The sequence below is a fragment of the Aotus nancymaae genome, unplaced genomic scaffold, assembly GCF_030222135.1.
Source record: "Aotus nancymaae isolate 86718 unplaced genomic scaffold, 86718_ANA_hifiasm-v0.15.2.pri h1tg000003l, whole genome shotgun sequence".
NCBI lineage: Eukaryota > Metazoa > Chordata > Mammalia > Primates > Aotidae > Aotus > Aotus nancymaae.
The window spans coordinates 44,128,035-44,151,890 of record NW_026988414.1 but is presented as its reverse complement, the minus strand read 5'-3'; the positions used below and the strand labels follow the sequence as shown (position 1 = coordinate 44,151,890).

At 39.4% G+C, this 23,856-nt stretch overlaps 1 long non-coding RNA gene across 1 annotated transcript in view; it reads left to right on the top strand.

The window, feature by feature from the left end:
* Window positions 1-3,665: 3,665 nt before the first annotated feature.
* The window catches only part of LOC105718793 (uncharacterized), a 102,036-nt gene continuing 81,845 nt past the window's right edge, over window positions 3,666-23,856 (top strand). Inside the window, exon 1 of the long non-coding RNA XR_010344197.1 lies at window positions 3,666-3,745. This is a non-coding gene — a long non-coding RNA (uncharacterized LOC105718793). The remainder of the gene's footprint in view (window positions 3,746-23,856) is intronic.

Sequence of the window (23,856 nt, the reverse complement as noted above, 5' to 3'; positions counted from 1 at the left end):
TTTAAGTATGTAGTATTTTGCCTGAGAGGATTGGTTATGCCTAATTGGGAAAATTTCTAAACTGAAATCACTTACTGATTTATTAATCACAAATAAGGGAGTTTGTTTCAGATTATACCTTCAAGACATCCTTGGGGATAGATGACCCAGGCAACTTTAAGCAGTAATAGTAAGTTGGCTAACACATTCACTAGACAAAGAGAGCTTCCTGTTACAGGCAGCACTCTTATTGTGAAGTTCTTTTACATGGGTAAAGAAAAGGAGGACATTTATTCACATAACTAATGTTATTGAAACAAACCATATGTACCAGGATCTGCATTTGAAACACTGTAGTAACACTGAATAGGTCATGTTCTTTATCTAGAAAGGTATTACACCCTAGGGGGACGTTAGAACTTGAAACAAAATATACTGCAATGTATTCAGTGCTCTAAGAAGGGCCAAAAAGAGTACAGTGAGGCTCAGAGGATGGAACTACTAATTTTAGATTACAAAGTAGGTTCCCCAAGGAGATGGCATTTAAAGGAGATGGGAGAGGAAGGGAAGACTCTAAGCTGAGGAAGTCAGAGAGAGCTAGCCTGGCCTGCTGAGTTGCCTTACAAGGGTGACAATTGTGCCTCCAGCAGAGACGATGGTGGAAGGTAAGACAGTGGCAGCTCTTGTGTACCAAGCTAAGGAGCTGGGCCTTCATCCTGTATGTGTAACAAGTGCAACCGTTTCTTTCTTTAAATACAGTTATTGAACCAGGAGTTGCTCTTTAGGGTACAATCAGGAAGTGGCTTCATTCCACCATTGTCCTCTAAATGGCTCCATAAGTTGGAAAATTTCATAGCTTTTTGTCACTTTCAGTTATAAATAAAACTTGTTAGAAAGACCAATGTGCTATGGGTCAAAATTCCAACTTTTCATTCGACTAAGGACATCTTCCCTTCACCACAGCTAAAACCTGACCTGGGTGTAGAAGGGGGAGTGGGGAGCGGCGTGGGCTCCGAGCTGGTACTAGGATGAGCACCTCACCCTCTTGAATTTTGCTCCCTAGATGTTTCACTTGCTTCACCCTAATCTCTGCTCTACAAGCTGTTTTACTTTTTTTCCCATTTCCTGTACCCCTCTCTTCTATTCACTATGCCTGTTACTTCAGATTTTAAAGGAAATACAGGTAAAGGAGCAACAGAGAGGAGAAATGCCTTTTCACTTAGCTGGTGGTGTTTGTTTTCTTGATGGTTAATGCCTTTTGTTGTAGCAGACATTCAAATGCTCTTCATGGCCTTTGGAGATTTCTGGACCTGGGAAATTGGCAGTCCCTTTATGTGTGTTATGCATTCTCCAGCTGACATCTTTGGGTTCCTCCTGAGTACTGTGCCAGTTACATAACCCAGGCACAGAAGTGGATTTACCCTGGAGCAAATCATGCTTCAGTTTCAGGGCCCCACAATTGCACAGGCTCCCACCAAGGTCCCAGGAAGGCCCCTAGCAATGTGTCTGTGAGGTCATATGCTTTTCTAAAATTTATAAGGGTAAGCAATTTTAACACAGTTAAGACTAAAGCCTCTTTCCTTTCCAATTTTTCCTTTAAAATAATTCTCCTTATGTTTGGTGAACTTGGAGTGTGACTGGGAATTTTGGGAAGGTGATTTGAGGATCCATTAAGCTAGAATTTGTTGGGATACATTTATGTGGTTCCTAAGTCACAAGATTTTGCTATGGATTCCAGAAATATTCCTATCACTCACTATAATAGGAAGGTATAGGGACAAAGCATTTTGTTTTTGTTCATTTATTTGCTTTTGTTTCCGTATTTCTTTTTTTGAGACATAGTCTCACTCTGTCACCCAGCCTAGAGTGCAGTGGTGCGATCATGGCTCATGCAGCCTCAACCTCCCTGGGTTCAGGTGATCCTCCCACCTCAGCCTTCTGAGTAGCTGGGACTAGTCAGCTACTCAGTCACCCTACCTGGCTAATTTTTTTTTTTTTTGGTATTTTTGTAAAGATGGGATTTTGCCATGTTGCCCAAGCTGGTCTTGTACTCCTGGGCTTACATGATCTGTCCGACTGGACCTCCCAAAGTGCTCCAATTATAGGCATGAGCCACTGTGCCTGGCCTAGGACAAAGGTTTTATTGACAAAAAATGTTCTATGGCATCTGGCCTCAGAAGTATGTGGGTAATGAAGAAGAAATAAGGTCTAAAACCTATGAGGCTCAGAGCTAATCTGTGAAAAATTACTTCAAATATTACAAATCAGACACGATAAAAACTGGTCAGAGTTTCCTAAATTTGATAACAATCCAAAAAAATTATATGGCATCACCAAAATAAGATTTGAAGAAAAAAGAAACTTTGTAAACTATGAAAAATCAAAAAAAAAAAAAATGGATTCAATCATACCTAATGAAAGACTAAACAATTTAAAAATTTTCTCTACTGTCACTGTCACATGAAGCAGGTATAAAAAACATGAAGCCAAAAATTAGGAGTATAACTATTATGAAGAAGTGTCAGACAGTTAATTATTAAGAATGTTAAATTATTGTGGGGATTTGGGTGTTTATGGAATTTGTCAGCTTTTAAAAATTTGTATTTTGTTATTTTTTCTTTCTAAAGCAAAATTTACTTTTGTGATGTAAAAGTATCACAAAATTTTGTATGTGTAGAAGAATTATATATACCTCAGGCCCACAAAACCTAGATTCACCCTTTTTCTAAAAAAAATTCAACACTTATTTCAAGTTTAGCAGGTACATTTGCAAGTTTGTTTGTTACTTGGGTTTATAGTGATGCTGAGGTTTTGGAGTATGATTGACCCTGTCACTCAGGGACTGAGCATAGTAGCCGATAGTTGGTTTTTCAACCTTGTCCCCTCCCTGTCTTCCCCCTCTACTAGTCCCCAGTTTCTGTTGCTGCCATCTTTATGTCCATGAGTACCCAGTGTTTAGTTCCACCTATAAATGAGAACATGTGGTATTTGGTTTTCTGTTCCTGCATTAAATCACTTAAGATAATGGTCTCCAGCTGTATCCACATTGCTGCAAAGGATATGATTTCATTCTTTGTTATGACTGCATCATAGTCCACGAGGTATATGTGCCACATTTTCTTTATCCAGTCCACCATTGATGGGCACCTAGGCTGACTCGTGTCTTTGTTATTAGAGTCTTCCTTTTTGATGGGTGCAGCATCTTTTTAGGTAGGCATCCTCTTGAGTAGTCAGCTTTCAAGATGATTTGAGCTTGTTGACTGTCAGCTGGGACACAGAATTGTTTGCATCCCTGCCTTGCCAAACTCTGGAAAGGTGACTTGCTTCAAAGACCACATTCTCATTTTCCTCAGAAGAGCCAAGGCAGTGGGTGTGTGTGCTCTCTCAGAAAACCTCTAGCTAGTGGTGACAAGGAAACAGTGTGCTCTCTGACAAGGACTCCTCTACCCTATTCCACCCTGTGAAACAGTGTTGCTCGTGAGGCTTCTTTCACTTACCTTGAGGCAGAGGAGGGAAAAGGGTGGGAAATGCTTTGACTCATCTTTGCCGGTGAATAACTAAATCACTTAAATTAAACCCGCCCTGATTATTCTTGTCAATGATTCTCTAGCTTTCAATTATGTGCACAGTAGATGTGCATGCTGAACAAAGGTCTCATAACTGGTTTCACTTTCTCTGGGCAAGTCCTCTAGTGCAACAGTCCCCAACGTTTTTGGCACCAGGGACTATGGAAGAGAGTTATTCCATGGACCAGGGTGTGGATAAGGTATGGTTTTGGGATGAAATGGTTCCATCTCAGATCATCAGGCATTAGATTCTCCTAAGGAGCTGGCAACTAGATTGCTTGCATGCACAGTTCACAATAGTGTTTGTGCTTCTATGAGAATCTAATGCTGCTGCCGATCTGACAGGAGGCAGAGCTCAGGCAGTGGCAATGGTGGCTCTCCTGCTGTGCAGCCTGGTTCCTAACAGGCCACAAACTGGTACTGGTTTATAGCCTGGGGGTTATAAACATGGTTATAGCATGGGGGACCCATGCTCTAGGGTATCCAGCACTTCTTGTTAGAGAAAGAGGACAGTTGTTACCCATTGTCCTCAGCTGCCATTTCAAAAGAAGCAAAATTTGGCGTAACCACTTTTGTCCACTCTTTTCCCTCCTCTGCCTCAAGGTAAGTGAAAGAAATCCTTTCTTTTTATTTTTTTTAATTTTTAGTTTTTGTGGGTACATAGTAGATATATATATTTATGGGTTACATGAGATATTTTGATATAGTTATGCAATGCACGTCACATCAAGGTAAATGGGGTATGCATCACCTCAAACATTTATCCTTTGTGTTACAGACAATCCAATTAGAATAACTCTTCTTATTTAAAAATGTGCGTTTAAATTATTTTTGACCATAGTCACCCTGTTCTGTCAGCAAATACTGGGTCTTACTCATTCTTTAACTATTTTTGTATCCATTGTAGTTATTTCTATGACCTCGATATTTTGGCGGCAATCAGGTCGGTGATCAAAACAAAGAAAGGAATTCCAGGCAAATGAATTGATCCATGCAGACGCATTAAGGATAGAAATAAAGTGGGTAGCTTTGGGATCCCAGGACATTAAGGCACCTGAAGCAGAGGATGATGTGAGGTGAAGTACAAAGAGATGTTACTAGAAAAGGGTCATGTTGTGACTGCCTTTTGTAGGATATTCAGCTGTTTCCTGAAAGGTCAGTGTTTAGATCGGAGGCATCTTTTTAGCCTTCAGGACTTTTTAACAATCATCTCTTTCTTTTATAATTTCTTTAAGTTTTTATTTCGTAAGCCTTAGAGTCTAATTTCTACCTTCACAAAAATTTCAGGAATCCGCTGTTATCTCTTTGGGAAATTGATAGCTAGAACATGTTTCTTTGCCTTCCAAATCACTTCCTCTCTGATTTTTTTTTTCACAGATTCTGACTGCTTCAAATCCCAAACCTCTTTTTCTGTGTGAAATAATTCAATAGTAGAGAAATTAAGAGGCTTTTTATGGTCTTCTAGGAAAACACTAAGAACCGGATGAGGAAATTAGAATTTTAATGATTGGATTATTTTCTGTACTGCGGTAGGAATGTCACCCTCTGTGCTGTAATCTGTATACATTTTTTGGTTAAAGTTCAGGGCAATATATACCAATATAGATGCTTTAAGGCTAAAAGATACAGGGGAAAAGGCGAGAGTACTTGCACTTGGCACACCATTCTTTTCAAAATGCTGTACTGAACCTCATCTTGTTAGATTCTCCCAAGGATCACAGGAAATGGGATTCTAACTACTACATATGAAGAAGGCCAGACCCAGACAGGTAGAGTAAATTGGCTACATAGTGACAGTGTCAGGACTATAATTCTAACCTCTCAATTCTCTTTTATGTGTGGTGTTCTTTCCCTGAACAGACACTGAGGCTGGACAAGCAAACAGAAGAGATCAGAGGGAACAGAGTAAATGGAGAAAGTGGAGTGAGTCAAGGACAGAGCCAGGTTGCTGCCTGTGTTGCCTCATGCTACACAAATACCCTGGGTAGCTTAAGGCTGCAGGTGTCAGTTTTGGCCCAAAGGAAAGTGCTTGGGAAAATACACAGCGCATCAATCCACGGAAAGTCTTCCTTAATGAGACAACAGAGATATTTTCCTAAACAGATCAGAGTTGTTTAGGGATAATTCTGTAGGAATTTGTGGGAGTGTTTCAGGAGGCTTGGTGTGTGTGTATGTGTGTATGTGTGTTCTACAGATGTTATTTTGTATCTTTAAATGAATTCTTTCTGTTTTGTAAATACCGCCAGTATCATGATTGTGTAAGATGAATTTTTTCTCAGCATCATTAGCTAGAGTAAAATGCCTCCTATTATATGTTGTTGAAGAACATGTCATCTGGCATGTGACTTCTGCCTTTACTTTTCCTTTCCTACCTGTATGTCGGGCTATGTGAGCCATAGCAAAGAAGGTACAAAGTGGTATAATTTGGCTATCTTTTTGAGACCAAAATTTTCAAGTATAGCACAACATAAATGGAGGTTATATTTTGATCACTTAATATTTGAATTACTTTTCAGATATTTACTTCTCATTTCCTTTAACACTCTCAGGGACCATGCAGACTCAGCATCTCACTGCAAGAATATGTGAGTGCTTATTCTTTTATATTTCTTTTATTTTGTAATTATGGGAGTGCATATGGCCTGAGCAAATTTAACAGATTATTTTTATTGCTTCACTTATAAATGTCTGAAATCAAAAGTTTCATGAAGCTACTGTTTTGTTAGCTCTTCTTAGCTATTTTACAAAGAATATTTTATATGCTGAGTGAGAATAAAAACTTACAATGCATTTTCAATATTTATGGTAAGCTTTTTTCATGAAAAATGAGTATATCAATTTGCACCATTTTAATAATTTTATTGGCATATAATATAGTATCTTGGCTGAAATATCACAACAGATGGCTACAAATATTTGAGTTACTGATTTGTGCAATGAAAGCAAATACTCACATATAGATATTTAAGAATAGAAAGATAAAAGAGTTCTAGGACACTCATTCAAATGAACGCTAACAAGAATGGAGGTTTAAAAGGAAGGGGCTTTGATCTCTTGACTGTCAAATATTAAGACAAAACTAATTCACTCCTGACAGGTTTGAGTAAATTGAGCAAATATCTTTGAGCTCCTACGATTAGACAGTATTTTATTGGAACAATCATTAGTCCAGGATGCGTGCAGTAGGTGGGAAAATCTGGATAAATCTCTGTATAGGATAGAGCCTTACGATAAGGACTCCAAACATCTTGACATTATTCTAAAGGCAGTGCAGAGCCACTGGAGGCAGGCAAACAGGGAATTAGAGGGGAGAGAGACTGGAGGTAGAAATATCACTAGTGTAGCCATACACTATTAGTATAATAATACTATAGTCTAGAACTCTAGTGGTCATCTGTAGGGAGACAGCTGCATATTCTGCCCTCCTTCATCCTCTTTCCATGAAGCTACTGCCATCTACAAACCATATGTCTGCCGGATTAGGAAGCAGTTCACTCTGCAAATCCTTTCTGCCAGAATATATTTCCTCTATGGTGGCAGAGGAGTGGTAGATTAGGGGATCCTGGTGATGGGCATTAGAGTAGCAGGTTTAAGGGTTTGGTATGTATGCACATGAATGTTGAGTGTTCACCAACAGGGCCTGCTACTGCACGTTCTGCTATGTGTGAACCAGTAATGCCCCTTAGCCTCTGATACACTTGTCACTTGGGGGCGCACCTGAAATGTTGGCCCAATGTAAGATTTTTGGCTTCCTGGATAAACATACAAGTGGCAGCCACTGCTCTAAGGCAGGAGGACCACCCCCTATCCACAATGTCAAGTTGTTTTGAGAAGTAAGCCACTATCCTTTCCTTGGGTCCTAGTATCTGGGTCAGTACTTGGAGTGCTAGTCCCTGTCTTTCATGAATGTAGAGATCAAAAACTCTAAGTTGAGAAGCCTTAAGGCTAGAGCCTCTTAGGAGCTTTCAAAGCTTCCAGGAGGCCTGATTACATTGCTCATCCTACTTAAAAAGGTCAGAGTTGGCCTCTTGGAGTTTGTCATAAAGTGACTTTGCTGCAAGTCTAAAATTCGGGATCCAGATGTGACTGAATCCCATCATACCCAAGCATTCTTAAAATTGTTTTTGGTTTCCAGGAGGAGCCAGGTGGCCAACAGCCTGTGTCTGGCCGTAGGGAAGCCTTTGCTGCCCCTGAGAAATAACATACCCCCGATAGTGGACCATCTCTTTTGAAATCTGGGCCTTTTTCTTTGACACCTTTTTCCTTTAGCTAGAAAGTTCAGGACAAGAATGGCATTTTTATCAGAATTGTAGTGGGGATGCCTATGAGGATATCATCCACATTTTGAAGAACAATGACCCACTCTGTCTGCAAATCTCACAGATCTTAGCACACTGTGTCCAACCCCCCAGCCACCCAAAATGACTGGGGAGTCTGGGAGCCCTGGAGAAGTACTGTCCAGCAATACTGCTGTTTCTGACCCATCTCAAGATCCACTCCTTGAAATGCATGTAATTCCTGAGAATCATGGCTTACAGGCTTACAGAAGGCATTTTTGAGATCTAGCACAAACATTTACTGTCCCCTAGGAGATTGGCTAGAAGCATATAGGGATTACACACTATGGGATAAATATTCTGAACAGCTCTGTTGACCATTTGAAGGCTCTGCACAAACCTGTGTGTTCCTGATCCCAGTTTGTTAACAGGCAGGATGTGGATATTATATGGAAACTGACGAGGCCTCATCAGTCCTTGGTGTAAGAGACTGTCTCTACAGGCTGTATTCTCTGCAGTGCTGGTTTTAGGGGATGCTGTCTTATCCTTGGTGTTGTGCTGTTTGGTTCTATCAGTAGCTTTACAAGTTCTTCTGTGACAGCCCTTCAAACTTTGGCCTGTGACCACATACTTCAAGATTGATTTGTGCCGGAATATCATCTGGGATTTCTCCTGGGGGATTGGGGTCTTCAAGAAGAAGAGCTAGGAAGGCAGCTCCCTGAGCTCTTGGGACCCCTACTTCTAGCTGGTGTCAGTTAGGCAGACAGTGCCTCTGAGTTTTGTCAGTTAAATTTTTCCCTGGAATGGGATGGAGCACTTAGGGACACAGGAAAGAATGGGTCTGTGTTTTTGAACTGACATCTCTGATCAAAGGCTCCAGAAACCTCTTAGTGTCTCCCCTCCCTGACACTCCTTTAATATTGCACTGTTTTGGGGAGTGCTCAAAATAGAGTCAGTGCAGAGACTGTGGCTCTGGTATTGAGCAGAAACTCAATCGGCCCTCTCTGTACTTCTAAGGTAACCTGGGGCTCCTCTGGGGTGATAGAGTTATTCTTTGGAGAAGCCAGTTGGGGAGCCTGTAGGCCCCATCAGTCCTCCTCCTGTCAAGGGGATCTGGTAGGAAAAGAGATGGTCCTTAGCCTTCCTTCTTTGGAGACAGGTGGGACAGTGCCTCCTCCATTGCTCCTGCATTGTGCGGTAGGCACACTCATTAGGTCCTCACTTTCTTGGTGGCCTAAGAGTAGTCCTGTGTTGGGGGCTGGGGTCATTTACCAAAGCTAATTTTTTTCTTCCTTCCAGATTACCTGGAATGGGCTCGAGTACAACAGCCAGAAGAGCTGCTCGTTTCTTCATCTTCTTCCTTCTCTTCTTCAACCACATCTCCATTGTTGATACCTTTGAAGGCCGTCTCTACTAACTCTGAGATGTTAATGTCAGAGCCTATGGCCAGTTTTTGGAGCTTTCTGAAGATAACTGGGGCACTTTGAGATATGAAGTAGATGCTAAGGACCACCTGACTTCTCTGTGCCTTGGGGTCTGAGGAAGTATAGTACCCTAGGCACTCTCTCAGCCTTTCTAGCAATGCTTGGGGGTTCCCATCAGGTCCCTGTTGAGCCTTGCTTAGCTTCCTCCAATGAACAGAAGGTTTGCTAACTTCTTTCATTCCTCTCAATAACATATTCTGGTGGTATTCAAATTTTCCCTCCCTCTTCTGGTGTTGGGGTTCCAGTCAGGTTCTGCTGTCCAGACCAGTTGTTCTGCCAGCCGCCAGATGGGGCTATTGGGCTGGACAGTATACTGCTGTCAGCTTCTTCCTTACCCTAAGCAAAAACTATAGACTTCCTCAGTAGTAAAAAGGGTGTTCATCAGGGTCTGAACGTCAGCTCAGGTCAGGTTGTGGGTAGAAAAGATTCTTCTTATAAGGGAAATAAATTCCTCTGGTTTCGTTCCAAGGCCTTTGGTCTGTGCTTTCCAACCAAAGAGGTCAGAAGTGGTAAAAGGCGCATGTACTCAGATGAAATGCCCATCCCCATCTAGAACCTGTCAGAAGAGAAGCATCCTGCCTCCTGGCTCGTAAGAGCTCTCACTCTGGGTTGTGCTCTCTGGGAGGGGGATAAATGTTTAAAGGACTCCCCTGACACTTTGCTTGGGGTTTATCTGCCAAGTGGGGTTAATATGGGGAAGGAGACTTCCCTTGTGGAGATGGGAGGGCCAGGTGGTCAGGATGACAGCTTCCGTTTCTGGATCCTCTTCATTACTGGGTTTAAGAGGGGAGGACCTCCCCATCCCGAGGGTTCTCTAGGATTTGGAGTACTTTTTTTTCGATGGTTTAGCTGGTGTTCTGAGTGGTCCAACATTGAGAACCCAAAGTTTGCCCTTTACTTGTTCTGATAAAGGGCCATAGAACATTAGATATAGAGTATCTCATCCCATTTATCTTGTCCCTTACAGAAAAGATCTAGTTCTATAGAATGGCATGATAATTAAGAGACCTATTTCCTGGCCATGGGTTCCTGGCTACCTGGAGCATATTAAGACCAGGCTATGTTGCCAAATAAAATCATTTGCTCTGTAGTCACTGGAGGATACCAAAAGATCTAGTGTTGGAGGATGCGACCGAATGGGTTTTTCTCTAGGATTGAGGTCTGATTCCCCTTACCCTCAGACGCTACCCTCAGGATCCAATCCCAACTCCCAGAAGAAACGTTTAAGTACCAGGTTAATGGCTATGCAAATGTGTGATAATTGAGTTTTTCCTCTCAAAAAGCATCAAAACTCTATAAGGTGTAGATCCAAAGTAAGCCAATGTATGGGGGTGACCCAGTGGTTCCCTAGCGTAGCCCCATGAACTTCCCCAAAACTGATTGCATCACTTGGTGGTCCTCCTTGGTGTCAGGTGAAGCAGCTGCCCTTTCTTTTAAAAGCTGATACCTGAGAAGAACTCACTCAGGCAGTCCAGGAATTCATTAATAAGAGCCTCTTCTCTTAACGTTAATTTTTTTCCCAGTCTAGCTGTCAAGACTGAGGGCTTCCAGATATACCTGGGTCCTTTCCTACTTTGGAAAATGCCCCCCACTCTAAGGAGCTTAAACGTGTCTCCTTGGAAAAGTTGATCCTCATGGTTAATTACACTGTTGGCTGGCTAGGTATAGATTGCTGTTTACTGTGACGGGGATGGCTCCCAATCCTCCAGAGCGCTGAGTGGCCAGGGATCGGGATTGCCAATTGCCACGATGGGAGTGTATTTTAATCCTCCAGGGCACCAATTGGCAAAAAGTGGAAACTAAAACAAAAGGTACATTGTGGTTAGTGTGGAGATCCTGTTGTTAGAGCCAGAGATTTTTCCCTTTTAGTCAGCCCACAGGGTGAAGTCCACTTACCGCCCTGAAGGAGCACCAAACAAAAGGTCTGGACAACCCCTTCCACCCTTTTAGGGTAGGGGGCTCCACCCCAAGATGAAGATCCTTAGGGATTGTACCCGTCCCTCTCAGGCAACATGAACAAGTTAGCCAGGCAAGCTGCCGCTGTCCACTGCTTCACTCATAGCAAGACTTTGCGAAGTTAGTGTTAGAACTGGCGTCTTTGTTCCATCTGGGTTGCCAGAGTTGTTACCCACACAATGAGTGTGTTTGATTGCTTGGTGGATGATAGTCCAATGACCACAACAAAGAAAGATCTAATAAGGGGATTTTATTACTTGCAACAAATAAGGAGGTTACTGGGGATAATTCCCCAAAGTAGTTTGTTCCCAGTTAAAGGTGCAAAGAAGGCTTTTATTAGGTTGGTTAGCCTCTACCTCATATGTAGAGGTGGAACAAAGGCAGAGCAGGCATAGTCTCCATTCATGCTTCTATATGGTTGCATGTTATGAAAAATGGAGAATAAGCTCCTCCATGGGCAGGGTTTTTAGTATGGTAATTAGGAGAATTTGCTGAAGTTTACCTCCAACTCGGGCATCTCTGAATCCAATCAGATTTTGTCTTGCCAGGATGAGCTTCTTTCTGGAACTGTTTGGCAAGGATAAGAACTCAAGGTGTAATAGTTACAAGTGGATACTTTTTCACAGTGTGTACCCCAAAACCTGGAGAACCTGGGTTATATGTGCTTTGAGAACCATGAGAAGTCAAAATTTACCTTCATGTGAAGAGCAATTTGAATTTCTGTTGAATTTGTCTTTGGAATTTATGGATGACTTTCCTAAGATGAATTTATCCTGGTAATATTAAAATATCTTATACTAGGAATTTGCGTATGAACATGTCAATATCCTAATAATGTTTATTAAGATTCTACACATGTTGGTAATCTTTTCTATGGTTAAGTTCCTTATTGTGATGACTTAAAAAATGTCCGTTTTGCAGCCTAAGTCATATGCACGTGAACTGGTTAATATGCATGCTGCAGATATAGTCTGCCCAATCACATGCATTGCCACTAATTGATTTTTATTAGTTCTTAAGACAGATGATGTAATGCTAAAGAGATGAGATGTACTGACATAACTGTCATCTCTGATAGTATATGATCTCTGCTTACCAAGTTTTACCTTTACAATAGATGGATTTGTGGCACAAATTAAAATGAAAGTGTTTTCCAAATAATATTATACTAGAGGAGGTGACCTAAGGGTTTGTATTTCAGATCCGTCATGAACCAACCATGTATGTAACTTTGGGCAAATCACTTCACCTCCTCTGGCCTCACTTAGTTTTCACAACTGTAGAAAGAAGGTATGATTAGATGATCTTCCTTCTAAATCTGTGATGCCAAGTTTTCTTTTCTTTAGAACACATGATTTTATGAATGCTTATCTTTCTGAAGGAGTTCACAGTATGAGATTCAGGCCCTGTCACCTTGACACGTTTGTGTTTGAGCTTGCTCCCTGGTGCTTGTGTCAGCTCTGAGTTTTTCTTCACAAAGAGTGCCTACAGGCTGAAGTACTCTCATCTCTCAACTGTTTGAACACCCTCTGAATTTGTGATCAGTTTTTTTTTGTTAGCACTAGTTCTCATTAAATGAATTAAGTCACCTCTAGTGGCTGTGAATGCTTATGTTTCCTTATATACCCAGTGATCCTACAGGAGTCGCATTCAGATTGCTTCAATTCATGCAAACCTACTCATTGTTCTACTGTGTCTATTTTTTAGCATTATTTTCTTTGTCCAAAGAATACTGATATAGGAGAGTTGTATTAATCAGGTTTTTCCAGAGAAAAAGAATCAATAGCATTTATATAGATAAATAAGAGGGTTTTTATTGTGGGAATTGACTCACATGATTATAGAGATGGAGAAGTCCCATGATAACGCTGTCTGCAAGCAGGAGAACCAGAAAAGCTGGTAATGGGATTCTGAAGAAGGCCTAAGTAAGTAAATTATTAAGACTGGACAACCTGTGGACCAGGAGCTCCGATGTCAGAGGGCGGGAGATGATGGATGTCCCAGCTTCAAGAGAGAAAAAGAATTTGCCCTTCATTTGCCTTTTGTTCTATTTGGGCACTCAGTGGCTTGAGTGACACCCACCCATGTTGGTGAGGGTGGATCTTCTTTACTCAATCTAAACACCCTCACAGGCACACTCAGAAATAAAGTTTGTCAGCTATCTGGGCATCCCTTAACCCAGTCATGCTGGCACACAAACCACCACAAGGATGTTAATTCATACCCAAAATGACTTTATTCTTTGCCATCTCATCTTAACATTCTTTTGTTTAAAGTTTCATAGGTCCCTTCTACCCTCAGTCTTCCAAGGTCCTTCATCCTCTATTCATGGCCTTCAGGAGACTAATAAACTCATTTCTTTTCAAGGGATAGCTTTATTCCTTTCCTTTTGTAGCTAGCTTGTCACAGAGGCACACCAGAACCCAAGTCCTTTAGCATATGACCTTCTGCTGTAAGTGACCCACTCTCTTAGAGCACCTTGGGCTCTGTTATAATTAAGAGTCAATGCAAAAAGATCAGGTCAAGCAAAAGATTTCTAAATTCTTTTTCTAATACACTGCCTTCACCTTTTGGCATCTTCATTGTCAATACTCATTACTTTTTGTACTTGTTCAGACTACAGCTCTTTTCCTGCCTCCCAAAGAAGCTACCTCCTTTTCTTATGTTCCCTTCTGCCTTTCAAGCCTTAATTATTGGGAAAAAAACAAGAAAAGATAATACCCGTTGGATGCAAAGGAGATAGCTGTCCTTTGTCCTGTCATGGATTCCTCAGACACTCCCAGAAAAAATTCCTGTAAGTGCTGGAAATCTCATGGTAGATTTTGCCTTCTAAGTAAGCTCTTGGTGAAGGCAATCCCATGTTTTAGTTATACTCTTTGGAATTTATGATGGTTAATTTTATGTGGCAACTTGACTGGGACACAGGGTCCACAGATTAAATATTATTTCTGGGTGTGCCTCTGAGGGTGTTTACAGATGATATTAACATTGGAATCAGTGGACTGAGCAAAGAGGACATCATCCAATCTGTTGAAAGTTTGAATATGACAAAAGGATGAGGAAGGGGGATTTTTCTGTCTGCCATCTGCTTGATCTGGGACATCAGTCTTCTGCCCTCAACTGGTACTTACACCATCAGCCCTCTGGTATTGAGAACTACTCTGTCTTTCCTGAGGCTCCAGCTTGCAGACAGCAGATCATGGTACTGCTCAGCCTCCCTAATCACTCTGCCAATTCCTTACACTGTAATAATTTTTTTTTTCTCTCTATCCATCCATCCTCTTTGTTCTGTTTCTTTTGGAGAACTTTAATTAATACAGTATTCTTATTTTTATTTGATAGTTAGTGTTCACCTCTTCTCCAATTTCATGGCCCAAACTTTGAACTGTTCTGGACTTTAAGATTTATATGAATGTTTTTCCTTATGGAACTTTCCCCTCCATCATAAACCACAAGGCATCTGCTTCAATTTTGGTAAAAATGTTGATGATTTGTGTCTACCATCCCTGGATACCTTGCTTTGCTATAATGGGAATTGACATCTATATTTGTTAATTCTAGGCAGATCATTTGCTGGGTCCCTGGGCTCGTCTCTGTCTTCTTAGGTGCCCTGCTGGCCAGATCTGTTTTGAGGCAATGACAATAAGCTAAGAAAGGCACCTCTTTGTAAGCTGGTGATAGATTACTTAGGAACTTTTGAAGGGTAGCATAAAGAAGGTAAAAAGTTCAGTGGAGGTTTTACCTTCAAGAGTAGCTTATGGTAAAGCCTTTTCTATGTCTAAATTAGGTGCTCAGACAAAAAGAAAAGTTGGTAACTTTCCCTACTTTGCTTATAACATATTAGCTGAAATAATACTAACTTCTTTGTCAGACAGAATCTATCTTTTCTGTCTGTGTTTCTTTCTTTTTCAGAACATGCATCTGTGCTGGGTGACAGAAATACATGCTATGCTAGTGTTCAGACACTAAAAAAGATGAAGAGCAAATATTTCTAAATGCATGTTTAAACAATATGGTCTCTAATGCCACTTAAAATGTGTAATGTTCTCTTAGGCTTTAGGGAGTTAAAAGGAACATGTGCAAGTGATATGGTGTGGATCGGTGTCCCCACTCAAATCTCATGTCGAATTCTAAACCCCAGTGTTGGAGGAGGGGCCTGGCAGGAGGTGATCTGATCATGGGGGCAGATTTTCCCATTGCTGTTCTCATGATAGTGAGTTATTATGAGATCTGCTTGTTTAAAAGACACAAGAATCAAGAAAAAAAAAAAAGGCATACCAGGTTAAAAAGGTAAAATTAATTTTCAGTTTCTTATCAAATGTTGAATCAGCTGATTGAACCACCCATGCCCTTCTGCTCAGGCTATGCTTGGTGCGCTGCCAATTTTAGTGTGGTCTTGTGGTGGGTGAGAGCAAGAGGTTCTGACTCATCTTTCCACCATCCAAGCTGCATTAGACCACATGGCCACCTGGCTCCAGGCCTCTGCTGCCTCTCCTGGCCAAGTGCAGTACTGCATACACCTTGACCAGGTGACTGGAAGCTGTTGGTCAAGCTTAGCTGTAGGAACTCTGAAGAAAAATAGTTTCTGATTCAGGAGGTCTGGAGTCAGGTCCAGGAATCTGCATTTATCAAACACATAGTTGACTCTTGTTTACATTAAAGTTTGAGAACCCTAGTTAATCCCTCAATGAATTTCTTTTTTTTCTTTTTTAAAAGACAAGGTTTCACCATGTTGGCCAGGCTGGTCTTGAACCCCTGACCTCAGGTGATCTGCCCGCCTCGGCCTCCCAGAGTGCTGAGATTACAGGCATGAGCCACCGTGCCTGGCCCCCTCAATGAATTTCATACAGTTTAGTTATTTACTATTTTATTTTTGTGTTGTATTACTATTATTGTTCTTCCTAGTTGCTAACATCATTAACTTTTGACTGCCATTAAAAATATTTTTTTCTTTGGGCTCTCAGAGTCTTATTCCTTCTCATTTCCAAATCTACTTATTCAATTATAAACTATTTTAGAGGCAATTGAGCATAACAGAAGAAACATAATGGATTTTGGAATCAAACCTTCCCAGCCTCAATTTCCTCATTAGTAATGTGAAGATAATACATAATATAGTGGACATGAAGATCAATGAGATGATATATATATGTAAATCACTGAGGAGAGTGATGGAATCTCTCCTAGGCTCGACAAAACCTTTTCCTGGGGACCCAAGGAGAGTTAGAACTTTATAAACTCTGAAGAACAGAACTAAGATGATAAAGCTAGGATAAACTTTCATTTTGTTTTGGAAAGAGAAAAAAAAGGGAGTAAGCAAGCGGATTACTGTTTGGAGCTGGTGGTATAATATAAAAATATGATGAAATGGAGGCCATGTCCCTCAAATCCTAAATCTCTTTTATTCCCCCATTAAAAATGCACCACAGATTATAGACTGCCTAACTAATATTATTATAGAAGTAGAGTAGAACACAGCCACCCCAAAGGTTTTAACTTTGCTGATCAATATTTAATAACTTAAGAGCAGTGATGGAACTTTCAGGAGAGGTTCCTGAACAATACTGTCAATCCAGAGGATATATATGAAAAACAGGAGAGGTGTCAGAAGTAGAGATGGGACCATATCATCCTGGTTTTTCAAAAAAGAAAAATAGTTGATGTTGCAATATGAGCTAGTAACATTGATTGGACCCCTAGAAAAAATTTTAATGAGATTTCTTCATTTGACTTGTTTTAAATCTACTTAAAAAGAAACACCAGTGTGTCAGGAATAAATGAGGTCAGATATAAGTTTACTTCCTTCTTTTATAAGCCTACTAAATTAGTAGTTCCAGGGGAGTGTAGATCTAGGGCATCTCATATGCATCACTGTATTTGAATTAAAGTCTCTAAAGCCACAGGACACCAAAGTTTTCTTCTTAGTTTACTTAATTCCCTAATCCTACATCCGTCTTCAGTTAGCTCAGGAGTTGCAATGATGAGAAAAGTAGACTGTTCACAGGACAAGTGATCATTGCGACCTTTTTAGGATGCTTGTCTATCAAAACAGACAGAGAAGGGTCAATGGTTGCATAATTATAAAATCAATAGTTCTGACATCTTGGTAAGAGATGTGCATGAGGCTGCCCTTATATTAGACTAACCTGAGAGGTTGTTGTTTTGCAGTATTTTTTCTACTGCTAATGCTTATTAATTATTGTTTCTATTCTTACAAATAAAATTAATACACATGCTTTAAAACATTCACAAAGTTCATAGAGGTATAAAAAGAGATAAAAATATCACTGGCTCCAGTCTCTAGCTCTTTTCTTTAAGAAGTACCACTGTTAACAGTTTCTTATTTTTCCAGAAAAAAGCATGTATTTCCCATATACTTATATACACTAGACTATGCTCTATGTACTATTTTACATACTCCTTTTTTGTATTGAATAATATGCCTGAGAAATCTACACATGTAAAAAATTCATTTTATTCTCTTATTTAAATTTATGAAATATTCCATTCTTGTGGTGTTTAGTAGCTTAGCCACTAGCCACTAGTTCAATACCTTAGTCACATTAAGTATCTGAAATGTGGCTACTGCCAATTAAGATGTGCTATATGTGCATTTCACTTTGCAAATACATAGTATTTTCTATTTGGTGGACATTTGGGTTGTTGATAGCTTTTTTGTTGTTATTCCTAGTAGCAGTACTATGAACATTCTTGAACGTATTTCTTCACATATTTAAAAGTTATTCTTGGATGGATATTTTCAATTTTTATTTTTTATCACAACTCAGTGCAAAACACATTTTACAATATACAGAACACCTGCACACATACAGATATTTCATCAGCTCTCCTCTCCTCTTCTCCTTTTATTTTATAGTGAGGTAAATTATATACCGTCTTCTTCAAGAGTCTGATGGTAGTTCTTGACCCTTTACTGTTCCATGTAAATTTCATACTAGACTTGTCAGCTTCCACAGAGGGCCCTGTCAGCATTTTGATTAGATTCTAGTTGAGTCTATAGTTTGATTAGTAGGCAACTGATATAAAACAAGAGAAGGGTTCCTGGTCAAGAACATGATATATCTTCCCATATATTTATGTATTCAGTTTGAGTTTGAGTGACAGAGTTATGATCTTTTGTAAAGTCTATCCTTAAATTACCCCTTATGTCTTAAAAATTCTTTTTTCTGTTTTTGGCACAAATTGATATTTATATGTGCCTGATGTTCAAATGTATCTGATACACAGGCACCACAGAAAATTTTAATCATTTTATTTCTTAAAATATCAAATTCTGACTGAATCAATATCACTCTGATGCTTTGAAATGTATCCAACTTTTCAAGTTTTTCAAGCTACAAGAGTTGGTCTGGCACAAAATAAAATGACTTAGTCAAAATAGAATAAATATATTTTTACATATATATTCGTAATGTTTTTGTCTGGTATTGCTATAAAGTTTGTAGTAGACTCAAAATTATTAGGAACTGTTCCTCTTTTCCCTAACAAATTTTGCCTTAGATTGCTAGCTGTTTCTGAATGTTTGGTAGAACTTGCTTATGAAACTATGATGGCCTTGTTTACCCCCATGAAAAAAATTGATAACTATTTTTATATAGTGTAGCAGTTACAGCATCAAATATTTATTTTGAGTCAGTTTTGGAATTTATGTTCTTCTAGAAATATTATTTCATTTTTCACATTTATTAGTATCAAGTTACTCATAGTATTTTATTTTCTTTTAAATCTCCACTTAATCTCCAGTTCCCTCTCTTTTAATCCATACTAATATAATTTCCATCTTCTCTTTTTTATTTTTTAATTTCCTTCAGTAATTTGTTTCCCTCCAATAATCAATTGTAGACTTTGTTGATCATCTTAATTCTTTGGCCTTTCATTAGTTTTCATTGTTGGCATTAACGTTTACTTTTCTTATTTTCTAACATGAGCATTTAAAGCTATGCAGCATTTCAAGGCTGTTGATGCCTCATCACAGCCCAACCACATGATCTTCTTACCTAAGTCTTATCTTCCTCTTCCAACAGACTACCAGCCACGCTGTTCCAACAAAAGCCTGCTTGAGTGTGTTCCTTAAACATTACTCACACAATCTTCTCCTTTGTTCACCTTTCATCTTCCTCTCATCTCCTGGTTGTCATTTTAAGCTAAGAAATATTTCTCAATGACTTATAAGCTAGCTATATCAAATACACATGTTAGCATTGTAATACAGTGCCAAAAGTCTTCTAAAAATAATTAATGTATCTTTGAACATCTAATGCACATTTATATTAAAAAGAATAACAGCAACTGAAGTTTCCAGTTCACCTTGGCCTCAGAGGAAGTGTATGTATGTACAAAAGAGTCTCAAATATCCGGAGCTATGATGTGCTTTTGAAAATCTGCCATGTTCCAAGCACTGTACTTTAAATTGGCTAATGGTGAGATAGCTATTTTTAAGGCTTGAGTTGTTCAAATCTGAATGCTGCCACCAAGGGGAAAACAAGAGAGCCCCTCTCCATATATTATTCATGAGGAAGTATCTTGAAACTTATGTTCAGGTCCTTTGTGGGAATAACTTCTCTTAATAATCAGATATATTTTCAGGGCAGGCTGCTTCTCATTCATTTAAAATGGTTTATAATTCTGTATCAATTTGAGTAAAGAAAAAAATTTAGTGCCCAGGCCGAACATTGAACAAGTTGAGATTGAATTTGAGTTTTTTAAAAAAATGTATTTTTCACTTGGTGTGCAAAAGATGTGTTTTGAAGCTAAATGCTGAAAAAATCTGTGCTGAGCAGTCTATGTTGAAGTCTGTGTGCCAAATTCAGGTGGCTTGAATTAAGTTTCTGGCCCTAAAGCACCTGCTGCTGCTCTGCTTCCCAGGATCCTCCACGCCCTTGCTGGGGGGTCATTTGTCTGCTGCTCTCATTTTGTTTAGGGGCCTGGCCAGGATCTTCCTCAGAACTACTTTCCCCTCTCCACCCTTTCCTGAGCCAGCTCAGGGAGTTGGGAGTTGGCTAGGCCCATGGGAACTCAGGGCATAAACTAACTGCATTATCCTGAACAGTTAAAGTTTCCATAGGCACCAGGACAACTTAAATGTATTTATCCATAGATAAAGCTACACTTAATTTGGAAATGTTAACAGCTTATTTGTTAGCGGATTGATGATGTGGTCATCTTCTCATTTAGATAATTTCTAGTATTACTATAATAAAAAATATGTTTGTGGATTCTTGATAGGAAAAAAATCAACAAATGCTACTTAACTCTTGGTTCATCTCAGCAGTCAGAATGAGTGGGAATATCTATTCTGTGTAGCCACTTTTCCTTTTTGATTTATAGTCCAAGGGCAGGCACTGGGAAGACCCTGAAGAAATAAAGAGTAATTCTGTCTCACCTGATACGCAGCTATACTGTGAGAAGAGGTTAAATTTTGGTCAGATGTCTGGAAGCAATGGGGCTGAAGATCCTCTGTGGCCTGATTGAGTTGATTCTGGATTTGTAGAATGTGCTTATATTCCCAGAAGGCTAGAAAATCCTGTAAAGTCCTTGATGGGCATCTAGTTTAAGCAGCACTTTAAGTACATGAACTCTGGCATTTGCTATTCAGTTCAATAAGAGTAGAGAATTCTTATACAGTTTTTGACATTGTACCCAGGTATAGATAGATAATTACAACCACATGTTCAAGGCTTGAAAACACGATAGCATTAGGAAAAGTGAGACCCAAGTTTTAGGAGTTTTCAAGAGCTAATGGATTCCTAACCTGGAAGCAGATTAATAAAAATACCATTCAAAATGAGTGACTATAAGAGAAGCTGACCAGGAACTTACTGGTTAATGTTGGAATCCTTTTCTGGGGCAGAAGTGGTATAGCCTGGGTGTAGCTGTCCCTTGAAGGAGGCCATAGGAATAACCTGGAAAACACAATCAATCTCATGATGGAGTTTGGAAGAGGTGCAGGAGATAGAGGAAATAGTGCTATTATTTTCTTCCTAGGTTATCTGTATGTACCTGTTATGCCGAAACACTAGCAGATGTCCTCGTCTCTGCCATTTGAGCTGCTCTATTCCAAAGATATCTAAAGCCCTCCAAAACTTGGGCCTGAGAAACTTATTAAAATCATTTATTTATTTTGGCCATTTCCCACATTTGATTTACTGCATGTCATCACCAAGAGTAAATAACAGAATTAAAGACTATATTGTAATCAAGTATCTTCCCAGTCCCCTTTTTTTTTAAAGATAGGATTGAGGCTCAGAGAGTTGAAACTGTAAGGACCAGCAAGTAATACATTTATTGAAAGGCTTTCTTTTTTTTTTTTTTCTAATATGACTGTTTTGATGAGGAGCTGGTGTAAAGCAAACCAAGCTATGTATCTCAGGAAAGCATCTATTGCAGTTCAGCCAGTAAGTAGTTATAATTAGGTTCAAAGTCTTCAGAGGTTATGGAAAACTAAAATGTACTTCCTGTTATAAGTGATATAAAAAGGAGTGGAAGGGTTGTAATCGGAGACTGGTATCATCCACCATTCTCAGTATACTTGAGACATGAGAAACTTATGGGAAGTTCCTGACTGGACTGTGTCCAGGGCCAGCGTTAACCCAGATATTGACCTTTCTCTTGTGAGTATGAAGGCAGTAAAAACAATTCTACCCCATGAGATTTGCATAATTTGGGAGGAGAATATTAAATGTGTGGTATTCTACATAGTGAAGTAAGTCCTTGCATGGAATTGGCCAGATTTCTTAGGAGCCATGCATAGCTTTGTGAGGAGGTGATCTGTTTTCTTGTAACATTTTTCTGCACTAGATCATTGATTCTTGAGAATATACTTGAGATTCCCTTATTTAAATCCAAACAGAAGAGAGAAATATTTGCTCTTAAATTTGGATATTTTTCAAAAGATCTCTTCTTTTTTTGAGAGCTAGGCAGGAAGACAGATTCCTCACCCTCACAACTGCAGTAAGTGAATAGAACCAAACGGTGACTTTCCATGCAAAGGTGTTAAAGTGAGACATGCCTGGTTTGCCACAATGTTAAACCACCCCTGAGCCTTTTAGTGATGTGTTTCCTGAGCTTTTCGGTGATGTGACTGAGAATTTCTGTGGATGGAATTTGAGATTGAGAATTTCTGTGGATGGGATTTGGGAATTTTGTCACCAATGAGGGATTCCATCTTTTTATGGTTCTTTCACACCTCTTGAGGTCTGAAGGACAGTAGAGTACTTTTGAGAAATCTACAGGAATGTGGGGTCACTCTTAGAGAGATGAGCCTAGAATCTCAGCTTCAATTCTTACCAGTGTTTAGCACTCATGGGTGGACATTGGATCCCACAGGCTTGGCATTAGTTAGAATCTCAAAAAGGGTATATAATTGTGTGTGTGTGTGTGTGTGTGTATGTGTGTGTGTATATATATATATAGCCACTTTCCTTAATAAAATCTTCAGTTGGAAGCAAAGAGAATTTTTACAGGTGAGAGGCTTAGCCAGACTCTAAAACCAGACTTTGTTTTCTTTTTTCTAGAGTTTTTCTTGCAAATTTTCATTGCCACCATCTTGGAGATGATGCCATGAGTGTATGGCATTGCTCCCTTTGAAGTTTTTTGTCGGAGAGAGAATCCATTAGAGAGGGAATCCATTTTTCTATTAACAGGCCAAAATTGGAATATTTATGTTATTTACATAAGACTTACCTGAAAGTTGGGGAATAGCAAAAGAGAAGTAACTGGAGAATGACATGCAACTATGGTTTACAAAGGAGAACTGGCTTATATGACAGTATGTCAGATCACCTAAATTTCAGAAGTGGAGATGAAGATATAGAAGAAAAAAGCCCTTGTTTCCTCCCCAGATAATCAATGACAATTTTTAGGAGTGACTATATCTGTGCACAATATTTGAAAACCACACAGTGTCCATCATTTCATGTGCATCAACATGGAAGCCGTTTGAAATCTCAGAGACTGTCACATCTTCCTTTAGTACTTATATCCACTCTTGATTGTTAGAATAAGTTTTAGTGCCTTGGCTATGCTGTTTATAAAAGTCTTAGAGGTTGTTTCAATGTCCAAAAGAGAAATTCCACAACGTCTTTGGCAGAAAATATTTGAGACTCTAGAATATTCCAAAATGAGAAAAAAGGAGAAGCCAAGGCTTAAGCTGTAAAGGGTCTAACAGCTTCTCCATGCAAGATAATTTGCTTCAGATCAGGATTAGGAGACTATGGAGGTAGTCCTCTGGAAGACAAATAATATAATTATTGTAGATTTTATGTTTTTTATCTCTTGAATCTTATCTAGGCACAAACTTTGGTAAGAGGGTTACAGTGATCCTGGGTGAAATCTAAGAAATATTCTGGTTCTTAAAGTTACATTCTAGCAATGAATGGGTTACCCCAATACTAAAAATGTATTTCCTCACACTAATATGGCTTGTTTTTCTTTGTTGCAACAGAAAAACAGAGGGGAAATAAAGAAACAATACTTGGCAAACCATGACAGAGATCTTGCCCAAGTGTGCTATGTTGACATCTTTGTTTCTTCCCAGTGGGGAAGATACGTATTCTATAGTAGATACGTAAATAA